Source organism: Pleurodeles waltl, chromosome 3_2, assembly GCF_031143425.1.
Source record: "Pleurodeles waltl isolate 20211129_DDA chromosome 3_2, aPleWal1.hap1.20221129, whole genome shotgun sequence".
NCBI lineage: Eukaryota > Metazoa > Chordata > Amphibia > Caudata > Salamandridae > Pleurodeles > Pleurodeles waltl.
In genome coordinates this window covers 51,493,793-51,508,261 of record NC_090441.1, presented here as the reverse complement: position 1 = coordinate 51,508,261, position 14,469 = coordinate 51,493,793, and positions in this window count along the sequence as shown.

Here is a 14,469-nt window from a genome sequence, read left to right as displayed (position 1 = left end):
TACTTGACCTATCCAGTCTCTCTGCAATTTTTCACTTTCTGATTCAGTAAGATGTGTTTCTTGTAATAAAGCAATATCTGTTTTTTGTTGACCAAGATAACTAATTATCTTCTTTCTCTTGATAATATGTGTCAAACCAGTAACATTTAGAGATACAACATTCAAAGGTTTTAACTTGTTAAGAGACATATTAAAACAATATTGAGAGAGAAAAAAGGATAGATAACACCAATCCAAGAAAATGAATAAAAGAGGTAGAAGAATAAAAAAAATATACAGAGAAAGAAGAAAGAAGAAATTAGAGTATCAAGATTGTAACTTTGTAATTATATGAAATTTGAATCTTTAAATCAGTATAAATTTGTTAGAAGTATAGTAACAGGGAAGTATTACTTATCAGAGGGACCGAATATTACTGAGCTGTCCAACTCGATAGATAAGACAGTGTGTACACTTGCAGTCTGGTTTGCCGGCCCACTACAGACACACCAATGGCATTCGCTCCGTTCTTGACGGCTCCTGCAGCGTCTTTATGACCTCCCTGGGTGTTTAGCGGCTCCACTCTCACCAGACAGGCTGGGGTGATCAGGCACAGGTAGAGAAGTGTCTGGAGCCCTTGGGAGCACAGTGCACAACTTGGCAGCCTGGTCGGGGGAAGAGGCGCCTGCCCCAACAACCCTTTGGAGACGAAGCGACCGGTGTGTACAAGGAGGGATCGAGGGGCCAGCAGAGAGCAGGTAAGTCCTGCTGCGGGACAACGAACCAGCCCCCAGTGGGGACTGAGGGTGACGGGAACTGCAACCGGCTCTACCCGCAGCTCGCTGCGCGTTGCTCCTCAACAACATGACGTCACCAACGCCTCTCCGCGGCTCCAACTGGGGTGACGGGAATCATCAAAAAGGGCCGGCAGGGAGACGGTGGGCCGCTGAGTCCTGCAGCAGGACAAGGAACCAGCTCCTGAAGGGGGCTGAGAGCCGCAACTGGCCCTGCCCGCAATTCGCCGTGTTCACAGCCGCTGTGCATTGCTCCTCAGCGTCGTAGCGTCTGAGGCTGCTCCAGAGAATGCCAGACCGGCGCAGCAGACGCAAGTCGAGACAAAATGGCTGTGAGAGCGAGCCAGGCACTTACAGAGGCCTGATGGGTGGAGGTGTGGACTGAGAAAGAGAGCCCCTAATAGTACTTTGTAGGGAACCCTTGAGGTTTTATTACTAGCTTGAGGGAGGTAAATAACTTTTCCATCAAAATGGAGTGTCTAATTGTTGGTGTTGGACTAACCGCCCCAAGACCTCCAGGTCCTCACGTGATTCTAACCGATTGTCAGTGCTTAATTTGTGCTTGTTGTTTCCGGTGCTGAGCACCGGCCCTTATTTTTGAGGGCCGGCGCTTATTCTTCTGCCTCAAGCATTAGCTGCGAGGAAAAGACACATATGGGACGGAGGAAGAGAAAAACGAAAAAGCGTCACAATGGGAGAAAGCAGAAAGCCGCAAGAGTAAGTTGAAGGGGCAGGGAGTGGGTTTAAATAGGTTGAAGAGGCCCGAGATGGCTTCAGGATCACGCTGCCTCATTTTTCCGTGCTCCCATATTTAATTGCAGCAGCCGCGTGTTTAAGGGGAGGGCTTTGAGCACCAGCACATTTTTATTTACAAATTAAGCACTGCCCCTTGTTAGTTCTTGGCTCCTATCACCCTCAAAACAGAGACACACCCCCACCCGCCCTCCTCGCATCAGCTGCATCTCCTCCCACCTCCAATTCAAACTCCGAGAGCAGAGGTATTAACTTCATTCCTCAATCAGTTCCCCTTCTTTATCTCCGCGGGACACCCACTTCCGGGCCCGTTTCCATTTGTAATTCAAGCGCGTGCCGCTCGCGTCAGGGCTGTGAATGAGGTCGATTTGTAAAGCATCTGCCACCTCTCCGAGCACGGGGAGAAGAGATTACAAACTGGCGGTGCCAATCGGACCAATTACAGGAGCAGGTCTATTCTCAACCCAGCGGGGCGTACTGGGAACACTATAGGCAGACTGAGATCTGTGGAAGCGCTATATATAGCAACTTAAAAAAAAGAGATGGATGTAAAGCTATACATATAGCGCCAGACGATGAGCTATAAAAAGGCTCCGGTAGATGGAAAGCTGTACACGGCCTGGGCTCCCGGGTTAGGGTGCTACTCGCTGAAGAAAGCGCTTTAGCGTCCAACGGGTGTAGGCGCTATATTAAGGTAGCTACAACAAATAAAAGTAGCGAGCTGGGAAAACCTTAAGCTGGGTGGGAAGTTGTACACTGAGCTGAGACACATGGAAGGTGCGACGATGCGAAGTCGGCCGACTCGCATCTTTATATGTAATGAGTTATTTTATTTTTTTAAGTTGGTTAATAATCGAGCCACATGACCCAGACTAATTTTTTTGGGGAAAACCCCTGATTACATGCACAATTTTGTTTAAACTCTATCAATAACTAAAGTCAATCAACTGCAAACAATAGCAGAACCACAAATATACCATTGATGCTGGAACTCACAAGCCAAAGTAGACTCGGGTCTGCAATGGAATGTTTGCACCTCAAAGCCATGCTAGTGCCAGATTGAGCACCCAGGGAATCAGTCCTTAACCTTTTAACTCTTGCATGCTGTGCAGCATGGTGGCTAAGACCATTGCCCAAGCCAATAGCTCACAAAGGCACTACCAATAGTGTTTGCCGTTGCTTGTTTCAAGATGTCAATCCAGGAGGGGTGATTGCCGGTGTTGAAAGTAGCGGATAAGTATAGAAGAACATGTAGTTAGGCAGAGGTTACAGCATCATCTGAGACCTGCAAAGGAGTGGTCTCAGTGCAACAGCTTAGACAGAAGCCAGATTTGCAATCTTCTAGGAGTCTGTCACAACTTTCAATCACCTTAACTAGGGGACGGAGGGTTGCAAAGTTATAAAGATAACTAATAGCCACTAAGGTTTTCCTTGAGACGGTGGGAGACTTTTCCAATTTCAAGACAATCAAGGAAAACACTTGAGCTTTTGACTGCCTGAGGGTCAAGTGCTAAAGGAGTGTACATGATGCTCAGTACTGATTTCAGTGATAAGCTGGTTCTTAGATGTAAAATGTCCCAATTGCAGCCCTTCAGCCATGATTGCCCAGGTCACTCGAAATCAGTTGCCAAGCTCCTCAAATGTGACGCCTCTTTTTAACTACTCTTCCTCTTGTACGTCTTTTGCCTCATATCACTCTAATGCCTCTCACAACCATCTACCTCTGTCTCATGTCTCCAGGGTGCCTCGCCTCCATCCACTTTTTTCTCACATCTCTCTTCAGTGCATGACATCTTTTTAATGTCTCTCTCGTGTTCCTTCTCGCTTCTCTCGATAGTACCTCTCTCCATCATCCCTCTAATAGCATCATCTGTTCCCTAAAATTGTTCTAATTACTTTCTCACATCTCTCTTCGTGCAGATCTCCCCAATCCCTCTCTGTCTTCCATCTAATGCTTCTTTTCTAGGTCTCTTCTCGTATCTCTCTCACAGCTCTTGCTCTAATATCCCTCTCTCTTCTACATCTCACTTAATAGCTCGCTAATACTTTCTTATTTTAATTCTCACAACTTTCTGGGCCCTACCTCGTTCGCATCTGTTATCCCTCTCGTGCATGTTTCCCTTCACATCTCTCACTTTCGCATCTTTCTCCTCTCAACTGTCTAATGTCTCTCGCATTTTTCTCAGCCCACCTGTCTACTGCCTCTTTCACGCCTACTTCTCCACGTCCCGTATCTTTTTACTCACATTTCTATAATTTTCTCATCCCTTTCCTTGCTGTAATGCAGCTCTCCTCACACTTTTCACATTTGTGTTGTCATGTCGTTCTGATGCCTCACGTATTTTTCTCAGTTCATCCCTACTGCCTCTCGTGTGATATCCCTCAAATGCTTATCTCACAGCTTTCTCCTGAATTTGTGTAACTCTCATTTCTTTCGTCTCACCGTCTGTATCACGCCTGTCCCCTCATATCTCTCGCATGTTTCTTCTCCCATTGTTCCAATGCATCTCTCTAATGCATCCCTCCTGCATCCTCCTCCTCCCACTGCTCTAATACATCTCTCTACATCTCTCAAATGCATCCCTCTTGCATCATCCTCCTCCCATCCCAGTAATGCATCTGTCTCCTCTGCAATGCCTCTCCTCCAATGCATCCTTCTTGCATCATCATCCTCCCATCCCAGTAATGCATCCCTCTCCTCACATCTCTCCAATGCATCCTTCTTGCATCCTCCCATTGCTCTAATGTATCTCTCTCTATATCTCTCTAATGCATCCCTCTTTCATCCTCCCTCCTCCTCTTATCTCTCTAATGCATCTCTCTCCTCACATTTCTTCAATGCATCCTCTCTTGCATCCTCTTATTGCTCTAATGCATCTCTCTTTTTATCTCTCTAATGCATCCCTCTTGTATCCTCCTCCACTCATCTCTCTAATGCATGTTTCTCCCATTGCATTAATGCTTCCTTCTTGCATCACCCGCCTTCATTCGCTGTAGTGCAGGTCTTGCCTCACATCTCTCCTACGCATCCCTCTCCCATCGCTCTAATGCACCTCTCTACATTTTGTAAAGACCCGTTTAACATCTCTCTAATGCAGCTTTCTTCCCACAACTCTCTAATGCCTCTCCACGCATCGCTCCTGTGCATCCCTCTCCCATCGCTCTAATGCATCTCTCTACATATTGTAATGCCCCGCTTCACATCTCTCTAATGCAGCTCTCTCCCCACAACTCTCTAGTGCCTCTCCACGTATCGCTCCTGTGCATCCCTCTCCCATCGCTCTAATGCACCTCTCTACATTTTGTAAAGCCCCGTTTCACATATCTCTAATGCAGCTTTCTTCCCACAACTCTCTAATGCCTCTCCACGCATCGCTCCTGTGCATCCCTCTCCCATCGCTCTAATGCACCTCTCTACATTTTGTAAAGCCCCGTTTCACATATCTCTAATGCAGCTTTCTTCCCACAACTCTCTAGTGCCTCTCCACGCATCGCTCCTGTGCATCCCTCTCCCATCGGCGTTCTCCCATGGCTCTAATGCATCTTTCTTTCTACATCTCTCTAACGCACCCCCAGGCTCTAATGCATCTCTATGCCCTCACACCTCCCTAATGCCTCGCTCTCCTTCCGTCGCTCTAATGCACCGCTCTCTCTACATCTCTCTGATGCCCCTCAGATGCTCGCACTGTTCACTTTGAAGCCTACACCCTCCCCCCGGAGGATCACTGGGCTGTACACCTCAGGCACTGAACGGCACTTCTATTTTTAGCCTGCTGCCAGATGAGGCATTTTAACAAGATGTTGAAACAAAGGCGGAAAACCGGGAAGGTGGATCCCTAGGCGAGGACTGCTGAGTACAGCAAAAGCTACACTGAACGCAGCATACACGGACGTGTTACACTGAGCAGCACAGCACAGCAAAGCAAGTATCGGAGGCACGTGCACAGAAAGAAACGTGTATTCGTCGAACATAGTAAAGCCCGCAGCAGGCACAAACAAGCACTGGCATAGCCAATAGGTCTCGCCTTTGGACCTTATCAGTGTTTAGCCATGCATCAAATAACCCTGGTGCTGTGCCACCAGGAATTGAAGAGCTATACAATTGCTGCACACTAGGTAAAGCATTCTGATTTAGGATGTGCCAACGATTCTCCATATACATCAATTCATTCTTTCCATGCACACTGGAAGGTTTTGTGGTTGTATGGCATGTGGGATGGTAACGTGAAACATTGCAAGTAATTAGCATGGGAAAATATATGTATTCCTGTGGAATCAAAAAACTGTAGACCAGTATTGGTCTAGGTTAAAATGTCAGGTGACATTTGCACGGTTAAGCCACACCTAAAAATCCATGTAGGTTAGTGACTGCCCTTCTCCCAGCTGTGCTGATGCCAGATAAAAACAACATATTATCTAGTTATGGAAGGCACTTTAATAGCATTTCAAGGTCATGTGGGTGCTTCTGAAAGTTCAAGCTTGATAAACAAACAACTAGATAAATAAAACAATCACAGCTGGTGGCAGGCAGGCACTTTTTTGTGGAAGCACACAACTTCTGCCCAGTCAAAGCATGTACTCCTGGCTCCCAACATATGGGTATAATTGTCTGGCTACAGCTGCACTGTCAAGTCAGACCATAAAAAGAAAGCATGAAAGCTAACGGGAGTATTACTGGCACAAGTGTGACTAACAGATATACCATCCTTCCTGCCATCATCTTTTACCGCATGTAGGCTACCAGCAATACTACTACCAGGTACAATCAAAAAGAGTACTAGCACCACCGCTAACATCATCAGGACAGTCACTAGCAATATGAGAATTAGTACTAAACAATCTCATCACTGCTACTGGTGGTGGCACACAACCAGCAACAGTGAACTCTAACGCCAAAAATACTAGATACCAATGCTGTTATCACCATTACCAGCACTATCACCATGTTAGACCTGACAGCCTTGGAGTGGTCATCCCCCAACTTTTTGCCTTCCTCCCTCCAGTTTTCTGACCCTGTTGTTGCTGGTTTTAGGACTCTGCACACTTTAACACTGATGACCAGTGCTAAAGTGCATGTGCTCTCTTCCAGGTAACATTGGCTCCTACCCAATAGGCATATTTAATTTACTTGTAAGTCCCTAATAAAGGGCACTAGAGGTGCATAGGGCCTTACTAGTGGGCCTGCAGCACTGATTGTGCCACCCACATAAGTAACCCCTTAACCATGTCTCAGGCCTGACATTGCAAGGCCTGTCGGTGCAGTACCACTGCCACTTCGACTTGGCACTTAAAACTACTTGCCAAGCCTTAAATTCCCTTTTTTTTTTACATACGTCACCCCTAAAGTAGGCCCTAGGTAACCCATAGGGCAGGGTGCTCTGTAAGTAAAAGGCAGGTCATGTACTTACATGTTTTACATGTCCTGGTAGTGGAAACCTCACAGATTCGTTTTTCACTACTGTGAGGCCTGCTCCTCTCATGGTCCAGCATTAGAACTGCCCTCATATACTTTTAAGTGGTAGACATTGAACTGAAAGGAGTAGCCCTGACATGTTTAGTATGGCCAGAATTGTAATACAAAATCTTGCTTACTGGTGAAGTTGGATTTAATATAAATATTTTAGAAATTCCTCTTTCTGCACTTACTGCCATCTGTGCCTTACAGCCTGTCTCCAATCTACGTCTGGTATGTGCTGGTTGACAGCTCCCCTTGTGCATTCCACCCAGACAGCCATAAACACAGGACACACAGTCACATCTGCATATGAATGGGTCTCCCTGGGCAGGAAGGGTGGAGGGGCTCTCTCTTACACTGCAAAGATCAGTGACCTGCCCTCACCAAGGAATGATAACACCCCACAAGGATCCTGCCAGACAGGACTGGGCTGAAAGGGGACTTGCCAACTTCAAACAACTCTTTTAAGTTTCCCCCACTTCAAAGGCATTTTTTGGTGTATATATACTGGGTCACTGACCCCACAAAAACAGACACTTCTGGACCAACACCTGGACTCTGTCAGAGGGACTGCCTGGCTGCCTAAAGGACTCATCTGGACTGCTTTGATGGAGGGACTGCTGCCCTGCTTGTTGCCCTGATGTCCCCCTGACTCTACTGGAAGGACTCTGCCTTCTTCCACAAGGGATTTCCAAGAGCTTGGATTGAGCTTGCCTCCTGTTCTGAAGTCTCAGGGCCAACAAAGACTTCATCTACTAGCTTCTCACTAGGTCACTTGCTTCAGCGACTCCAGCACCGATGCCACTGTCTGCCACTGCCTCGCTGCCTGCTTCGGCTCCATGGACTCGCTGAACGCAACAACTGCAGCCTGCAATGAAAGTACGACACCCCTGACGTCCCTCAGTGTGATCGGGACTCTGCGAAGTCAACACATCACGTCTTGACAGGCTGGATTAATTGACCCCGCCAGGTCACAAGGAACCAATGCCTTGCCACTGCATCAGCTCCTCTGCAACCAGACAGAACCGACCCCTCGTATACCCTGCCTTGCACTAAGGAACTGACGCCTCACCTCCCCGGTCGCCGCAAGAAATCAACGCCACACCGGCTCCAGCAACGCCTCACCTCCCCGACTCGGTACAACATCTTTGTTTCATCATTTTTAAAAGTACTGCATCAGAGGGTACGTGCAACTCTGTAATCGGTGCTAGTGGCGTCAGACTGTTGGGAACGACTCCGTCAACAACGTCGTGGTAGCCCTATTTGGAGCTATTGCATATCTAAGCGCTTCATTGGGATTTAATCTTTAAAAATTTGTATCTTGGCTTGTACTCATTGGATTCTTGACAGTTTGCCCTTATTTTATCCAGATAAAGGTTTTCTACTTTTCTGAGCTTTTGTGGCATACTTTTGTTATGTTTTCACTGTGCTGCTGTATGAGTTATTGAACAAATACTTCACACATTGCCTTCCAAGTTAAGCCTGCTTGCTCTGTGCCAAGCTACTAGAGGGTGAGCACAGGATAGGATTGTGTTGTGACTTACCCTGACTAGGATTGTGGTCCCTACTTAAACAAAGACATATACCTCTGGCAACTAGAGATCCAATTTCTAACACACTGCAAATGCAACACTACAAATACCTGATGTATCATGACTGATATCATCAATAAAAGTACCAGCATTGACACAACTGACACATGCCGTACTTCCTGTACCTCCACAACTACCTGGGAAGGCTACAAGGATTTTTTATCCCACCTTGGTGAAATTGCATTCCCCTCCTCCTCAAAAACCTGTGCAGGCACCACATGCAGCTTATGCAGGTAGTGCTGCAGCAGGACACTTTGATTTTTGACAAGCCCAGGCAGTGCAACTTTCACCACAAGCAGTAATACCAGTATGTCCAATACCAGCAGTAACTGTGTAGCTACTTAACTAACAATAATGCCACCTCTACTGTTATCAGCGAACCCCACTAACTAGTTCTACCAATACTATGCATACTGAGGCTAATCCAACATTGTGTGGAAGAGAAAAACTTTGAGAACTTCATTGCATTTCAGTTGTTGCTTTGTTACTGGTTGGGGCTTCAAGTTACCTTGTGAATCTACCTTATAAGGATTGCTTTGATCATGGTGGCTCTTAACGCTCATTATATGTTGTCTATACAGCACAAACTTAGCCAGAAGGCAGTCAGTTTTGGAAGGATGTTGAGTTCACAATACACAAAAGTACTCATTGTTGACCCACGCAGGCATTCTTATGCAGAGTAGATACTGGTCTTCGTTCTACCAGGGATGCTTTGACATGGTTGTTTTTCTACAGCCTGTAGCTCATCTGGCAACCCTGGTCATCCTGCCTGTCCCATCACCACGTGAAGCTAGGCATCATTGGGAGGTGTGGTCAATTCTCACAAGAGCAATTAATGGCAGCTTAAAATAAAGATTGTGGCGCAACCCCTTGCCCTTCGGACCTGCGTCAGGAATATGGCTACAGCTGCAAATGCAACATTTCCACTGACAGCTGGGGCGGGAGTGGATAAGACCAAAGGGGGTGGGGGCCAGGCAGTGGAGCGAAGTTTTGGCCTGGCATTTCTTCAACGCCACTTCCCTAGGCCGGTCTTAGGGTTCCACTTTAAATGCGATGGGGAGATGATGCCGGGTGTGCGGTTGCTGCAGCCCTTTTCTGCCATTTTGCATCTTTTGAGCTCCTCTCTGAATGCAGAAGTGGCCTAGTTGAAATGTGTAAACAAAACCGAGAGCTCCCCCAGCAGCATAAGCTTGCCCAGACCTTACACCACTTTCACTCAAAGAGGAGGGAGGGTAGGCGGTGGGGACAGGGGAGAGGAGCAGAGCTGAGAACGGAAGATGAGAGGGATCGCAGGAGAGCTGAAGATTAGTGAAAGGAGAAGGGGGTACAGAATGAGGAAGAAGAGAGAAAAGTGACACAAGTGTGCAATATTAGATATCTGTAACCTGTTGTGTTAAACAAATGGGACTACCCCAGAAAAACAAGACTGGATTCACATTGCTGACTTAAGGCGGGCGACAGCCAAAATTGCAAAAAGGGCTATAAAAAAAGGAGTGCGCCGAAATTAAAACATATGGCCGATAGCACAACGTTCCATGTAGCAGGGGCAGTCTCCAGGGTGGGAACAATACAGCCAAAGGTGAGACAAACATAAACTATTCACCAACCACACCAAAGGAATTCTGAAAGCCAGACAAACCAACCAATGAAAAACGCTGTAAATACAGCATGTCTCAAAGACAGCGCATGCACGCTGACTAGGCTCAACCTAAAAATAACCGCTGAGTAAGACAGCATGAAGCACAGCAACGTTACAGAACATCAAAAGCAAAACAGACATCGAAAAACAGGGCTGTGTGCAGAGCAAACACTGCACAGAACACAACCAAACCAACACAGAACACACCAACTCTAGCAGGCACAGAGCAAACAAAAAAACACCACTGAGGAGCAGAAACAATGCTGAAGAGTACAACAAAGCCAGCATAACGGAAAACACTATGTACAGTCTGGAAGAGTAGAGACAAAACAAAAACAGCAGTAAAAGCAATAAATAGTATAACCATTCCTGAACAAGTAATATAAACCAATGTTCGGCGTAGCATGCAAAAAACTGTCAAACAAGCAATAGCAATGCCACTAGGACTGGTTGGCTTATCAATGAAAGTGCCTTTTATACCACTGGTGGGATGGCACTCAATATGTCAAAAATCACAGATTAAGGGAGACAATCTCTATGACCCTGAATATGGCTAAAAGGGACCTTGCCTGGAACTGGAGGACATCTGATGCGGAGGGCTGGTCACTGCGCTGTGTCCCTGCTGCTCTGCCAGTGGAGGTGTGTGGGGGTCTTGTGTTCCAATGCAATCATGCTTGACAGGCCCATGGTGACAAGTATGCCCGTCTGTATGACCAGTGATGCCAGTGCTTTGAGGCCTCAGACTTAAACTAACACATGGGGTGGCTGTACTCTCTGGAGCAGTGGTTCCCAACCTTTTGACTTGATCATTATATGATCTTGGGGAGCCCACTGAATCATTATTGAAATCCAGGGACCCCCCCCAATGAATCGTTACTGGAAGCTGGGGACACCGGTCCAAACACTGTAGATGATTTGAAACGCAAAATAATACACAAAAAATACAGAAACAAGCATTCATCATACACAAATAATACATTTTATTTAACTTGCAAACAATAAAAAAAAACTAAATTCAGTTGAAGCCACACATCGTCTATACTATATTCTGTTTGATGCACCTGCAGGGCTCCCATGAATCAATCCGAGGATACTAGTTACATTTTTTGCCTCCAATATCAAATTTGTTGACATTTACAGTATGTTTTAAAAATTTCAATTGTACATTGAGCCACTTTATTTGTATACCCTTTATTAATCTTTTACTATTATTTAATTTTCTAAAGAGTTGGGGCCCCTCTCAAAGATCCCCAGGGGACCGAGACTACAGGTTGGGAACCAAAGCTCTGGAGGGTGGTGAGACTGGCCTGGGGCTGTGGTGGTATGTCAAGACTGGTGAGGTCCGATTTAGGGCCTGTCTCTGCCTGGTAACCACAGAAACAATTTCCATTAAATCCTTCCGGTGGAGCTTGCTCTGGCCTCCTGAAGCGAGAAATGACATGTTCCCAAAATGGCGAGGGACAAAGGATCCAAACCCGCTCACTTGAACAAAATAGTCAACTACACACAGCAGGTCCCCCCCAGAGGGTCAGGCCTAGGGAGACCCTGATTGGCACTGTTGGGTCAGCAGAGGGTGCAGCAGAGGTGGCTATTTCACTGGTGGACTTACTGGCTGCAATTCATAATTCATGAGATGAAATGATTCATAAAATAGCCTCTGTTGCAATGGATGTTACCTTGCTATGCACTGACCTCCATAAAGTGGTGGATCGTGTTACAACAGCAGAGCAGCACGTGGATTCACTGCATCAGTAGGCTAGCACTCTCCAAGACACAGTCATCAACCTGCAGAAATTAGTGAACCACATAAATGACTAAATAGAAGACTCCAAGGGGAGATCCTGCAAGAAGAATCTCAGATTGTTGGATTCCCCGAAAAAGCAGAGATCCATCTACTGAACTCTTTCCTGGAGGAATGGAACACCTTGGTCTTTATGCCCAAATGACTCTTGAAGTACTTCACCACAAAACAAGCGCATAGGGTCCTAATTCCTCAGCTGGGGCCGTAACCCCCACCCCCCATCTCCCTGGGGGATCCTTACCCATATGTTCAATTTCTGAGACCGCAACACCATACTGCAAGCGCTCACACAAAAGATCCACTGATGTTTAAAGGACACCCCATTTCTATATTCCCGGATTGTACACAGAGAGTACAAGACCAGCGGTAAACTTTCCTTGCGGTAAAAAAGAAACAGCAAGATCTTAACATGAAATAGAGTCTGATGTTCCAGGAGAAATTGCGGATACATAATATGAGGGAAAAGCTTTGTTGTTCTTTACGCCGGGAGATGCATGCGTTTGGCAGGACACTTTGGCTAGTTCATCATCACAGGCCCCAGGTCAGCTGGGCACATCTCCAATGGCTGCACCACATCAGTCAACGCATTGCCAGCAACACCTGGGACAATGTAAAAGTTCAGAGGACACCCTGAGAACAAAAAGAATTGTCATGAGACCAGACAGCACTCTCCAAGCTACGTAGGGATGGTTCCACCAGCAGTTAAAAACTGTACCCAGCCCGATTGGCCACGGGAGGGTAGATAATGTGTGGGCCTGCATCCTCCAGTGGAGCACCTGACTTTCTTTTCCAAAGGGGACATATTTGAGACATTGTACCATATAGGTGGTGTTGAAGGTAAATTCTGACATGGTACGCTGTATCCTTTTTTATTTTGAATTAAACCTACTTGTGAGACTCTGATGTCTAATATTTCAGATATTCTCTAACAATGACAGTGTGTGTGCCAGCAGTTCAGAGGCTGGCCGCCACGGAGAGAGCTTGAGTGCCCGGCCTTGCTCCTTCTTCACAGACCTAACTTCTAGCACTGCACTAAGTTTGGGGTGCGACGTGAGTGTTTATTTTGTGCTGTTTCCTTTACTTGCACTGTATTTCATTTCTTAAAAGGTGGCGATGTGGGTATGGGGCGGTGTCTATTGATGCCAGACTTGTCTTTATTTAGGCAGAGTGGGTTGGTTACACTGCCCATGGAGTGGAGGGAGTTTTGGGGGGGGATTTGAAGGGAAGTTCAGGTTCCATTTTTGGGGTTATATTGGGATTGTCGGTTCTGATCCTGTGCATAATAATCCTGCATGTGGGTCAAGGGATATTTTGCTATGGGTTATGTGTCTTCGGATTGCATCGCCTCTGGAGAGATATGTGTGATGCTTTGGATGTATGGCTACTCCAGTAATCAAACTTATCACTTTGAATGTTCGGGTATCACCCAACTTGAGAAACGTAGACGTGTATATGCCTACCTGAAGGTCTATAAAGTCTTGATTATGTTACTCCAAGAAACACACATCTGGGGGTATTGTATCCTATGTTTACAGAAACACTGAAGAGGACATGTGTAGGCTACTTCCTATTCAGGGTATGCACGGGGGTGCTGATCTGGGAGACTCTGGAAGTCCCATTCCATTAAAAAAAATTACATTGTCGGGTTTATACCTACACAAAACACTCTTCATAACCCACTATGGTTGTCCCACGTCAACCACGCCTTACAGTTGCAAGATACCCCCATATGCCCTAGCTCTGTTAGACATTGAACAGGCGGTCAATTCCCTCAATGAGACCTATCTATGGCAAGTATTACGCAAAATGGGCCTCTGCCCTAAATTTAGTCCATTTCCTTTATTCAAACCCTACCACCACAGTACATTCAGGTGCTAGGGTTTCTGAGTCCTTTCAGCTGAGAGGAGACACCAGGTAGTGGTGTCTTCTTTTGCCCCTCCTATTTGCCCTCGCCATTGAGCCCCTGCACAGAGCGATAGGTCTGTGGGAGATGACACTGGGGCGACCACTCATGTCGTCTCTGTGTGCAGACATACATACTACTTGGAACAACCATCCTACTCAGCACCAATTTTACTTAGCATTATGCATGAGTTCGGAGAGCTATCTGGACTCCGCATTAACCCGAAGAAATCTAAGCTGGTCCCATTAGCGGAGCTTTCTAGGGTGGCATTCCCCTGGATCACTGGAGAAGTACGGTACCTCAGGGTCTATTCGACACAGAAGGCCTATCTAGCCAAAAATGTGGGGAGAGTGGTGGAGGGACTTCAAGCCTCAACGGGGTTCTGGAGGGATCTACCCCTCTCTCTTATGGCCCGCATAGCCATCATGAAAATTATCATCTTACCACAATGTCTATCCACACTTCAGAATGCCCTTTATGCAATCCCTCGACATTACTTTCGTACTATAGATAGCCTCATAGTAGATATCCTCAGTGGCATCAAGTGGAAACT